The sequence below is a fragment of the Saccostrea cucullata genome, unplaced genomic scaffold, assembly GCF_032062105.1.
Source record: "Saccostrea cucullata isolate Sc308-1 unplaced genomic scaffold, CSIRO_AGI_Scuc_v1 ctg531, whole genome shotgun sequence".
NCBI classification, from domain to species: Eukaryota; Metazoa; Mollusca; class Bivalvia; order Ostreida; family Ostreidae; genus Saccostrea; species Saccostrea cuccullata.
Genome location: NW_026920655.1, coordinates 64,820 through 78,925, shown reverse-complemented (window position 1 = coordinate 78,925; position 14,106 = coordinate 64,820). Strand labels below are relative to the sequence as shown.

Below are 14,106 nucleotides of genomic sequence, written 5' to 3'. Positions count from 1 at the left end.
ACGTCCCTCTCGAGAATTTTTCACTCATATGGAGACGTCACCGTATGCCGGTGAAGGGCTTCAAATTTTGACCTTTACTCGGCACTCAGGGCCATTGAGCAGTGAGGGATCTTTATCGTGCCAACGCCTGCCGCTGACACGGGGCCTCGGTTTTTAAGGTCTCATCCGATGGACCCACAACTTTCACTTCAAAGTGCCGAGCGCATGGCGAAGGAACAGTTGCTACCCATTTTATCGACTGGGTCAGTCGCGGCCGAGATACGAACTCACGACCTCCCGATCAAATAATTCTATGAGAAAACTCAATTCACAGGAAAATGAAAGCTATTACTGGTGCGTAAGGGAGATGATAAGAATTTTTATTTCATTTTTGAGGGATATTGACATATCAATTTCAATAACTCATGAATTATCAGTCAGAGTCACACAAAATTTTAGTAACTTGTTGCTCAAAGATGAATTCAAATGTTTGATAACAATTCTGGAAAACATATTCGGAATAATAGTCTTAATTTAATTCAAAAGTTTATAATGGGTTTCTTTTTCCTTTCAGTATAGATTGATTGATTGTGTGCTATCTAACGTCTCGGGAATTTTTTTACACATGTGGAGACGCCACCACTTGCCGCTGGAGAGCTTCAAAGGATGACTGTTTTTAATGATATGCGAAATTTGCGTCAAAATCAACTTTCAACATAGAAATTTTTCATTTAATTGCAGGAATTATCAACATCTTATCTACAACTTTTTCTTTTCTAAGTCAGGATCAGCACAATTTCTTCAAAGAACTATATGCGGTATATTGCATATACTTGCCCCCACAAAAGTTACATTTTGAAAACTTCATGAAATGTGCTGAATTCAAGAAATTGTATGAGAAATATAAATTAACAGAACATATCATAGGTTCAAAGCAGTTTATTCACAATTTTTGTTTTTATGACATCACAAACTAGTCCAATTTTAGAATTTTTTTCAGAAAGAGGACAAAATGGACAAAATTTCAACAATTTTAGCTTTTAAATATTTAAAGAGCGCATGTTTGTTCAGGATTAATATTTACATATTTCATTGATATTATCATTCTACACATTATATCAAAATATTGATCCTGAACACACATGCGCTCGGTGACTTTTACTCAAAATATCGACGAAATATGTACATTTTTCTGTAGAATTCATTAAAAACTGAAATTTACGTCATGTTTGTGACGTCATTACGTACATATGACGTCATTACTTATGAAAATATTCAGTGCTTTGAAGTCAGCATATACTCCCCTGTTTAAGAACTTAATTAAATATACCTCCATCAAAGTTTGATTTGGGTGGCAAATATTGGTTATTACCGAATAAAGTTCTTTCATTTGGTCATTAGGACGCCCACTTTTTTCCTGACTTTATGCATAGTCAGCTCATATTTTTGTCTATTGTTCTCCTTTTAATGGAAGTTGTATATGTGCCCTAGTAATGATGTGTTAAAAGATCAATAGACAAACACCTGCTCATGCTTTAAAAAAGAAAAAAACAGCTCCTCCTTATACCCGCTCTCTGTGCTGTAACCAAGGGCTGTGACAAGTTGAATATCATAATTCACAAGTGATATATATTTCCTCAGGTAATTTTGTGGATACTAAATACCGTCACGGCAGGTTTTGTGCTAACTAGGACACTGTGCTTGGACACGATAAATTGTCAGTCATTGATTTGAAATATTCTTTACTTACGTGGATGGGCATACATGCATGTATACGTTTTAAACCTTTGTAAACAATGTACTTGTTACCATACAGAATGATTATAAGATGGAAAATAGTGATCTTGCATTTTTAAAACGTCATTATTATTCATCAAGTCTAATTCTAGATCCATTCTTACGATGTTAGTTCCTCCTCTCATACATTTTGGATTAGAAAACTTGGAACAGCCTTTCCCTATGGATGTAATGACAATGTCGATAGTGTTGGAAATCTTTCCACAGTGTAATAATGTAAATGTGATAGGCCTTTTTAACCATACAAAGAGACGTAAGCGTAGTCATGGGCATCGGTCGTACAAGTTTTCAAGTTAACGACTACACCTTGTATTTCCTACAAATACACATCGACCATTGATTCCACACTTTTCAATTACAAAAAAATTTAAACTTTACATCGCCTGGAAACTGAGTATCTGAAACATAATCCTCCATCGTGTTCATGTTCTTCTTCGCCCTCTAACTATAGTCCTGTTGGACACGTTATTACAGGTGACGTAAATATACATGTAGTTAATAATGAGGAGATTTTGATCACTTATTTTAAAAGTTCCTACATATAAGGAAGCCCGATCCTTCAACTGGCGTGGGAATTTCGTAAATATTATGGATTCTGTTGAAACTTAAGCCAGACGATGGACCAGATATGAAAAAGAAGACGTTGACACCTTGTCAGAATGGATTAAATGTATCAGATCCATGTTAAAGTCGCGTATTAAAAGATTGAGGGGCAATATGAAAACCATCTATCCTTCTGTGTTCAATAATCCAGGTGAAAAAAGAATTAGATAGATTACATGATCACTGCGTACTGGTCTTTGCCGACAAAGCCGGTAACATCATTGTCTTCGTTGGTATGACTCATTATATAAATTGTATTTTAGAAGAACTTGGATTTAATTCTACAAGTGGCAATCCTACTTATACTCATACTTCACTTTCTGAGAAAGAAATTCTTCAAAATCATATGTCAATTTTAAATATTTTTAATATTCCACAGAGCCAAAATGAATTTGAACTACCCTATATATTGGATTCCGAAACATCATAAAAATCCTAAACGATACATTGCGGTTTCCAGCAAATGTTCAACCAAGCCTATTTCGTTACTCCTCACTAAGATATTGACAGCAATGAAGGAAAAACGTCAAGAGTATTGCGCAACAATATATTCAAGAAGTGGTGTGAGTCAGATGTGGATCCTAAAAAATTCCAAAGAATTTTTGGACAATTCGAAATCACAAGATTTTACCAAAATCAACAGCTTACGACTTTACAACGATGAATTAAAGTCCAGGTTTTTTGTTATCATTGACGGCTGATTTTTCAATAAAAATAGAACTCAAAAATTTACTTACCTGGTCATAGGTCATTTGCAAAATTAGTTTGTTAAAACATATTCTGATTGCACACACACGCGTATATCTATGTGGTTTTGGAGACAAGGTATTCCAACAATCTATTGAAATTCCCATGGGTACAAACTGCGCTCCGTTATTAGCAAGCCTATTTTTACATTCATCTGAAGCAGAATTTGTGCAAAGCCTTATGCGTGAAAAGAAGAAAACACTTGCTGTAGCCTTCAACTCGACAATAAGATATATCGACGACGTATTGTTAATTAACAATGGTAATTTCCATTCCTACGTCGATAAGATATATTCTGGTGAGCTTGAGATAAAAGATACCACAGAGTCTGACACATCTGTTTCATACTTGGATATTTTACTTGAAAAAGACGTTAATGGTAATCAAACAATCAAGCTTTAACATAAACGTGATGACTTTAATTTTTCTAGTGTCAACTTTCATTACTTTTGCAGCAATATACCTTCATCACCTGCATACGGTGTCAATATATCTCAGTTAATTCGATACGCAAGAGCATGCTTTACGTATGAACCATTTCTAAAACGAGGTATATCATTGACAAGCAAGTTGATGAAACAAGAATATCAACAGTCTCGTTTAAGGTCATCATTGCGTAAGTTCTATATAGCTATGGTCGATACATTGACCTTGTCAGCCAATACAATCCATTAATGAGTCAAATTCTGACTGACGTTTTTCATACTAATTTTTAGTCCATTATTTATACACTGAATTGACGACGGATTTTTCCGTTCTTTCCCGATCATGACAGGGAGCACACGACACGGCGGGTGTGACCTGTCGGCAGGGGATGCGCACTCCTCCATGGTACCTGATCCCACCTCTGATGTTTCGAAGGTCCGTGTTTGCTCTGCTTCTATTTTGTATTGTGTTATGGACTTTGTTATGCAAATGTAAATTCTGCGACACTGTTTTGAAAAAAAGGTATCAAGAACAAATGCTTCTCTCTAGAAAACTGAGTTTTCGGATTATGTCAAAGATCAGTATGGAACTATCGGTGACAAAAGATGAGATGTGTCTATAAGGTCAAGTTGGGACGGTCAGATGAAAATAGCGAAATGGTGATAACAATCTTCAAAGAAACACAACTGAAAGCAGAGATAGGAGTATATAGAGAACTTGATTTAAACATTCCTTCCTCATCATTTTAGAAGTTTGATATACTTCAGCACAGAATTTCTCTCTGAGCTGAAGAGAAAAGGAAAAGAAATTAACGAAGTATGATTCAACAAGATTGCGCCACTCCTCACACCACAAATATTGTACATAAATGGTTTGTAGAAAAGTTTAAATCCCTTCGTTCAAGCATTGAGAGGCCATAACATTCACCGAATCTTTTCCCTTTAGAATACTTTTTAATGTGGGGGTATTTGAGAATAGTGCTTATTCACTAACTCCAAAAGATACAAGTGCTCTGAAATGGCTATCATGGGAAAGCACAATGTCTTTTTTAGGACATAAGTAACCAAAAAAAAAAAAAAAAAAAAAAAAAAAAAACAGAGTTATATATGCAAGTGTATTGAGTTTTCTTATGAGAATTTGATTTTTTTTAAAGATTTGTAGATGGAATCATTTAATTTTGTTAGGAAACTTTTTTAAATGTGAAAACTCTTACGATTTTCGCACTTATCTCCTTTCCATCCATCCATACAACCTAAACAGGTTCCGTTGATAATGTGACAGCGTTCTTCTTGACATTTTGATGGACATCTCTTGAAGCAATTACCTCCATACGTCCCAGGGGTATCACATCCTAAAAGAATGTTAAAGATGGTTAAAATAATTAAAAGCTGGGAAGACAAAAAGCACGTTAATGAAAATGTGACATATTTGATTTTCAAAAAAAAATTTGTTTGACCTCCATATGCATCAATATGAATCCTTATATAAGGTTCGGTCTACATGTCTGATTATGAATAAAAACCGTCAATATTACAGTTTTTATTTTCAAAGGGTGTTTCATGTACATGAAAAAAGGTCGCGTAACGAATACAAAAATGTATCGATCGCTGTAGTTACCACAATACCGGTAAATGTAAAGGTCCGAAATGTGCAAAAAGGTCCGAAATTAGATGTATATAAACACTAAATGTATGTAACTCAATTTGTCAACAAGAAAAATTTAAATAACCCTCTTAAAAGCTCGAGCTCTGAAAGATAGCTTATGCATACTAGCATATCAAAGCTGTTGCATGCATTTTCATAGATTATCTTGTATATCTGTAAGACTCCAAAGTGCGATGGTGACGCCAAAGTCCGATGGTCTCGCCAAACCCCAATGGTCTGCGCCAAACCCCGATGACTCGGTGTCTTTACGGACGCCAAAGTTTGATAGTCACGCCAAAGTCCGATGGCTCGTTTCCTATGAGACACGTTGTGCTAAAGTGCGATGGTCTGATTCGCAAAAGTCCGATGGTGCGGAGAAACAATCAACGTTAATGAAGTCACAATAATCCGACGTCATGACGTTGTTCTTCATTCAAAATCCATTGATTAAGTATTTTGTCTTGCATGCAATTTTACTGACTTTGCTTATTGTTTTCTTGGACTGATTTGAGTTAGTCCTGCACCCATCCAAGATATCAAGCTAATAGTTGTTACACAATTTTCGACTGATAAGTGTTAGTCTCGCACCTGTATCCAAAAGACAAGAGGCCCATGGGCCACATCGCTCACCTGAGAAGCTTTGACCATTCTGTTCCTTACCAGATTTTACCCTTGTTATACATAATGCATCCCCACCCTACCCCACTGATCATAATTTAGACATTTTGAAATCTACACTACCCCATGATCCTTCCATGGGCACATATGTTTCAGCTTTTTTGGCCCAGTGGTTCCTGAGAAGAAGATTTTCAAAGATTTTTCCTATATATTTCTATGTAAAACTTTGATTCCCTATAATGGCCCCGCCCTTCCCCCGGGGGTCATGATTCCTACAATTTAGAATTTACACTACCCCAGAATGCTTTCACATAAGCTTCACTTTTTCTGGCCCAGTGGTTCTTGAGAAGAAAATTTTCAAAGATTTTTCCTATATATTTCTATATAAAACTTTGATTCCCCATTGTGGCCCCGCCCTTCCCCCTGGGGTCATTATTTGAACAATTTCGAATCTACACTATACCAGGATGCTTCCACATAAGTTTCAGCTTTTCTGGCCCAGTGGTTCTTGAGAAGAAGATTTTCAAAGATTTTTCCACTATATTTCTATGTAAAACTTTGATACCCCATTGTGGCCCCGCCCTTCCCCTGGGGGTCATGATTTGAACAATTTAGAATCTACACTATACCAGGATGCTTCCACATAAGTTTCAGCTTTTCTGGTCCAGTGGTTCTTGAGAAGAAGATTTTCAAAGATTTTTCCTATATATTTCTATATAAAACTTTGATTCCCCATTGTGGCCCCACCCATCCCCCGGGGGTCACGATTTGAACAATTTAGAATCTACACTACCCCAAGATGCTTCCACATAAGTTTCAGCTTTTCTGGCCCAGTGATTCTTGAGAAGAAGATTTTCAAAGATTTTTCCTATATATTTCTATGTAAAACTTTGATACCCCATTGTGGCCCCGCCCTTCCCCCCGGGGTCATGATTTGAACAATTTAGAATCTACACTATACCAGAATGCTTCCATATAAGTTTCAGCTTTTCTGGCCCAGTGGTTCTTGAGAAGAAGATTTTCAAAGATTTTTCCTATATATTTCTATGTAAAACTTTGATACCCCATTGTGGCCCCGCCCTTCCTCCGGGGGTCATGATTTGAACAATTTAGAATCTACACTACCCCAGAATGCTTCCACATAAGTTTCAGCTTTTCTGGCCCAGTGGTTCTTGAGAAGATTTTCAAAGATTTTTCCTATATATTTCTATATAAAACTTCGATTCCCCATTGTGGCCCCACCCATCCCCCGGGGGTCATTATTTGAACAATTTAGAATCTACATTACATTGTATACCAGGATGCTTCCACATAAGTTTCAGCTTTTCTGGTCCAGTGGTTCTTGAGAAGAAGATTTCAAAGATTTTTCCTATATATTTCTATGTAAAACTTTGATTCCCCATTGTGGCCCCGCCCTTCCCCCGGGGGTCACGATTTGAACAATTTAGAATCTACACTACCCAAGGATGCTTTAACATAAGTTTCAGCTTTTCTGGCCCAGTGATTCTTGAGAAGAAGATATTCAAAGATTTTTCCTACATATTTCTATGTAAAACTTTGATACCCCATTGTGGCCCCGCCCTTCCCCCGGGGGTCATGATTTGAACAATTTAGAATCTACACTATACCAGAATGCTTCCACATAAGTTTCAGCTTTTCTGGCCCAGTGGTTCTTGAGAAGAAGATTTTCAAAGATTTTTCCTATATATTTCTATATAAAACTTTGATTCCCCATTGTGGCCCCGCCCTTCCCCTGGGGGTCATGATTTGAACAATTTAGAATCTACACTACCCCAAAATGCTTCCACATAAGTTTCAGCTTTTCTGGCCCAGTGGTTCTTGAGAAGAAGATTTTCAAAGATTTTTTCTATATATTTCTATATAAAACTTCGATTCCCCATTGTGGCCCCACCCATCCCCCGGGGGTCATTATTTGAACAATTTAGAATCTACATTACATTGTATACCAGGATGCTTCCACATAAGTTTCAGCTTTTCTGGTCCAGTGGTTCTTGAGAAGAAGATTTTCATTGATTTTTCCTATATATTTCTATGTAAAACTTTGATTCCCCATTGTGGCCCCGCCCTTCCCCCAGGGGTCATGATTTGAACAATTTAGAATCTACACTATACCAGGATGCTTCCACATAAGTTTCAGCTTTTCTGGCCCAGTGGTTCTTGAGAAGAAGATTTTCAAAGATTTTTCCTATATATTTCTATATAAAACTTTGATTCCCCATTGTGGCCCCGCCCATCCCCCGGGGGTCACGATTTGATAATTTAGAATCTACACTACCCCAGGATGCTTCCACATAAGTTTCAGCTTTACTGGCCCAGTGGTTCTTGAGAAGAAGATTTTTTAATGACCCCACCCTATTTTTGTCTTTTCTTGATTATCTCCCCTTGCGAGGGGATATGTCCCTTCATTTTAACAATTTAAATTCCCCTTTACCCAAGGATGCTTTGTACCAAGTTTGGTCAAAATTGGCCCAGTGGTTCTTGAGAAGAAGTCGAAAATGTGAAAAGTTTACAGACGGACAGACAGACAGACGGACAAACGGACGGACGGACACACATTTGGTTATATATTGGGTACATCAAGTCCAAGTCCTATTGGATACTGCTTATTGGATACAAAAAAAGTGTACACACGAGAGAGCATTATTTGGGTAGTTACTGTTCAAATCTTATTGGATATTAATCCTCGTGTCCGTATTTTATTGGGTTTTTTCTTATTGTTTTTTATTCATTACAAATTTATTATATATTTAATATTTGCTGGTAAATTCAGACAAGACTGAAAACCTTTGGTTTTGAACCCATATTTTTGTCAATTTCTGTGATATAACTCTTTTATTGTAACACCTAACTAATTTGTTCTTAGCAATAAGGATATACACCTGTATATTTCAAAATATCTAATATTAAAATATATGAATACCTAAGTGCAAAAAAAAAAATGAATTGTGCAAACACAACTCAACACACCTCAGACTCTGTTCAACCTTTCTTGAATAACAAAAATAAGTATTTAAGGAGAAACGGCGTGATGACTAATTAATAATAAGCAAATGCCCATTACATGTTGGGTAGAATGAAGGTATCCAACAGGCATTGGACAGGTGTCCAATACCTGTTGGGTTGTATTTTGACGAAGGGATTAAACTACCCAAGAACAATTGAACATGTGTACATTGTCCAATTCTATTTGGGTTTCTTGAATCTCCTCATCAAAATACAACCCAACAGGTAATGGACACCTGTCCAACTCCTCTTGGATATCTACATCCCACCCAACAGGTAATGGACACTTGTCCAATTCTTCTTGGGTTTCTTGAATTGTTTCATAAGAATACCATCCAACAGGTAATGACATCTGTCCAACTCCTTTTGGATATCTACATCCCACCCAACAAGCAATGGACACTTGTCTAATTCTTTGGTTTCTTGAATTGCATCATCAAAATACAACCCAACAGGTAATGGACACCTGTCCAACTCATCTTGGATATCTACATACCACCCAACAGATTATGGACACTTGTCCAATTCTTCTTGGGTTTCTTGAATTGTTTCATCAGAATACCAACCAACAGGTAATGGACATCTGTCCAACTCCTTTTGGATATCTACATCCCACCCAACAGGTAATGGACACTTGTCCAATTCTTCTTGGGTTTCTTGAATTGTTTCATAAGAATACCACCCAACAGGTAATGACATCTGTCCAACTCCTCTTGGATATCTACATCCCACCCAACAAGCAATGGACACTTGTCTAATTCTTTGGTTTGTTGAATTGCATCATCAAAATACAACCCAACAGGTAATGGACACCTGTCCAACTCATCTTGGATATCTACATACCACCCAACAGGTAATGAACACTTGTCCAATTCTTCTTGGGTTTCTTGAATTGTTTCATCAGAACACCACCCAACAGGTAATGGACATCTGTCCAACTCCTCTTGGATATCTACATCCCACCCAACAGGTAATGGACACTTGTCCAATTCTTCTTGGGTTTCTTGAATTGTTTCATCAGAATACCACCCAACAGGTAATGGACATCTGTCCAACTCCTCTTGGATATCTACATCCCACCCAACAAGCAGTGGAGACTTGTCCAATTCTTTGGTTTGTTGAATTGCATCATCAAAATACCACCCAACAGGTAATGTACACCTGTCCAACTCCTCTTGGATATCTACATACCACCCAACAGGTAATGGACACTTGTCCAGTTCTTCTTGGGTTTCTTGAATTGTTTCATCAGAATACCACCCAACAGGTAATGAACATCCGTCCAACTCCTCTTGGATATCTACATCCCACCCAATAGGCAATGGACACTTGTCTAATTCTTGGGTTTCTTGAGAATCTCCTCATAAGAATACTACCCAACATGTAATGGACACCTGTCCAATTCTTCTTGGATATCTTCATCCCTTCAATAGTATATAAATCAAAAGGTATTTGACATTCTTCTTGGGTTACTCAAATTTTTTTTCATAAGAAAGAAAACCCAATGGGTATTGGACATTGGTTCAACTCCTCTTGGATATTACATCCCAACATTAGAATAAAACCCAACAGGTAATTTTTACTTGTCCAATTCTTCTTGGGTTACTTATACCCTTCATTAAAATTGTCAAATTTGTCTTGGATATTTATACTCTTGCATTAGATTGCAAACCCAATAAGTATGACATTTACCTTCCCTAGTTGAATTCAAATTTATTTGCATAAGCATACATAGGTCCAAAACATATTTAATACTTTAATTCTAACATGCCACATCTCATTCAGTGTACACTTTACAAATGATAGGAAATATATAAGCATTTTGTGCCTAAACTATTTGGCTTTTAAAGAATTTTATAACCATATTTGCAAAATTTAAATTTAAATATTGGAACTTGGAGCAAGTCATTACAGGTAGAGCAAGATGCTGAAAACCATATTGATAAATAGATCACATCCTTGATAAAATATTTGCCTTCAGTTGCTAAGATTGTGTTGTATTATATGGAAAATTTCTATAATCCTGTTTATTACAGATACAGAGATATGTACAATGCATATTTTCCCTGTAATGATAAAAATACTTCTGAGATGTAAAAGAATGGATTTAATAGTCACCGATGTTAAAAGATATTACATGTATCTCATTAATCTGGTTTGGAAATCACAAACTTAGTTTTGAAGCAGATAAAACAGTGTCGCACCAGAAAACTCAGTTACAAGTACAATGAATGAATTCGTTGTATCAAAACTTTAAAATAATTGATGCACTATGTCCAAATCTTTTCGACAAATCCGGATAAAGATATTAAATCAAATCATCACTGTTATAAGTCTTAGAGGAAGAGAAAAGTCATTACATGCCCAAATTTTACATGTAAGGCTTTGATCCTATATTTCAATAAATGTCAAAATGGTTTTATTTTTGTTTCTCTTCCATACTTTCTTCTTCAGGGTCTCTCATGGCCTATACTGTATGATACCTCCATTGACCCTGCTCTTTTATATTGCCATATGTTTATCCAGTAGCAGTGGTTATGCTCAGGCAATCTTTGAAATATTCCTCATTTCATGCATCTCCTTAATCTGCCTCTGTCCTTTTTATTTATTCTGCAATTAGATAAAGGCATTTCTTTGCCGTATAAAACATGTTTTTCTTGACTACAGTAAGATCACCCTTTATGTTGATCAAACCCAACCAAGAAGTAGAAGTATATTTCTTATTCAGAAATATGTATTGATAAATAAAATGGAAGAAAGACTAAATTCTATCAAATCTTTTTTGTTTCTTCTATGTCTAACTGCATCTTCATCCTACCCCCCATCTGCCATAATTTTATCAAAATGGAATCATCATTCAACACACAAAACGATGTTGCATATTAATTAGACAGTTTGTTAGTTTCTGATTGTTAAGAAGGAGATTTTAAAAAGATTTTACACCTATTCCTTGCAAATTTTAGACTTCTAATGTAACACTATCAGTACATTAGGGGTACATAATCTTCAAAAACATTTCTACACTTAATGATAAAGCTTTCATATTAGTATTGTTCTTAGCCCAATGGTTCTGCTAAAGAGGATTTAAAATTGACCCAAACCTTACTAACTGCTTTGAAATTATATTGACAGGGACAGAGACACACTTGACACTCCATCCCCCTTCCTGGGGTATGCTTTGCACAAAATTTAATTAAAATTGACTTAGCTGGATAGAAGTTGAAAATATGAAAAATTACAGTCAAACAGAATATGAATAACTTTCACCACATCAGACATGAAGTAGTGATCCTTAAATAAAATACACCTACAAGATAAAGCTACTTTATTCCTTTGAAGTGATATCTAGTATTGTTTCTTTTCCTGTATGCCACCTCTATCAGAACAAAATGTTATACACGTATTAACATAACCTATGACCGAATAGTACCACGGTTTTTACTTTACAATTAATTAAGTTCTGTTCTGGAACCAACCCTCAGATGCCCTTAAAACAAATGATTCAAAACTGGCAAAGGTAAAGGGCATCTGAAGAATATAAAATAAAATGATAGTACAAACAAGCAAACAGTGTGCATGAAAATGTTGGCAAACACTAGAAAAAATACTAAGGTACTTTCTCAAACTCAACATGAATACTAAAGAGGCTTTATGTAGCTGTATTGCACATACCAAAAGCTTTCCTGCCGTTAAAGGTTGGTTGCCTAGTAGTTATGTAGTATGTACAAGTTTTCCCCTCTATTTCTTCTAATTTAAGAAGCGAAAATGTCTCTAAAAATCTTATGGTTGGCATGAAGTATTCCTGATCATTTTACTGATTACTTACAATTGTCCTATTTCTGAGGGTCATCTTCTGATGAGTGTTTTTTCTGCAATGTTCACAATTAAAGTTCCTGTTTGACCTGTTACATATTGAAAATCCTCAATGAACATGATTATGGTTTTAATTTCCATTGCAATTATTGATTAATTTTATAAAAAAAAATCTAAACCAATTTATTGTAACATAATACTTAGGAAAATATTTATGAAATATCAATGGAAAAAAGGAATCATTATCTCCAGTTATCCTAAAATCACAAGTAAGCATTAATCATATAAATTCACATACGTAAACCCATTAGCTTTTTGTGCTATTAAATCATAGTCAGCGCTGTGCAATAAAGGAAATCAAGTACTAATCCACAGCTTGGTGGCAATAAAGTTAATATCCCTGAGTAAAGTGACAAGCCCAAATATAGAGGCAAAAATTAAAAAGTAACATTGAAAAAAAGTTCATCGTGAAAAAAGTCAGGGTATTAACTACAGATGATTCTTTTTAAAATTAAAGTTTAATTTAATTTTCGCTAGTAAAATTTAATCATATATAAATTAATGATTTAAAAAAATGAAAAAAAGATTTTAAATATTCCTTTTCTGGTCATTCACTTGTTCGTCTAATTAAAACGAAGCAAAAATCATTTTGTTTTCATCTTGAATCATTTAAAGCCATGTATGGTGTATGTACAATGAAAATTATTAGACTGAAATCATAAAAACTTATTATTTGTATCATTAATTAATTTATATAAACATGATAAAGATAGAAATTTTCTGTAAATTACAAAATCTAAGTCAACTGCGTTATAAAGATATCAAAATTTAATTTGGATTCTCGAAATTTTCTCCGACTTGGAAGAAAATACAAAAGATTTAAATAACACATTACAGAGAAGATAAAATCGTATTATTAGATGAAACGAGGTGTTCACCGTGCTCCGAATTGTATGAAAAGCTTTAATTTAAATGTATTGACTATATTTCTTTACTTAATTTTGTATTTTTCAAAAATATATTTTTTGATCAGTTACGCCATATATGGTTTTAAATAAAAAAAAGCGCAATATAATTGCATGACACTTATCATTGAGCTGATTGAGTAAATGTATATAATTTAATAATGAGATATCTGTGAGGCATATATGTACATGCAAATATTGCTATATTAAACAAATGAAAGGGGGGAATTCAAATAAGGAAAAAAAAAGATTGTTTTAAGTAAATCAGTCTGGTAGTACTGCAAAATGGATGCAGTTGTGGAGATTTATGGATAATAGGAGCATGCTGTCTGGAATATTTCCATAAAGGGAATTTAAAAGCAAAACGGAGTGAAAATACCGGTGGTGCTTTTCATGTATTACATGTGTACAGTGTATTTTAAAATTCCTAATAGCCCAAGGGGATTCTTCAGTGCAGAAAACCACTAGCCCCATCCTCAAAAATGGAAGC

The 14,106-nt window shown here is 35.2% G+C and overlaps 1 protein-coding gene and 1 long non-coding RNA gene across 2 annotated transcripts in view; both read right to left on the bottom strand.

The window, feature by feature from the left end:
• LOC134254641 (receptor-type tyrosine-protein phosphatase alpha-like) overlaps positions 1-14,106 on the bottom strand; it is a 103,161-nt gene that overhangs the window by 31,255 nt on the left and 57,800 nt on the right. The window lies entirely within an intron of this gene.
• On the bottom strand, positions 10,933-12,745 carry LOC134254661 (uncharacterized). The gene is made up of 2 exons (XR_009989356.1): positions 12,665-12,745; positions 10,933-11,448 (listed from the first exon to the last, which is right to left on the bottom strand). It is a non-coding gene; the product is annotated as an uncharacterized LOC134254661 (long non-coding RNA).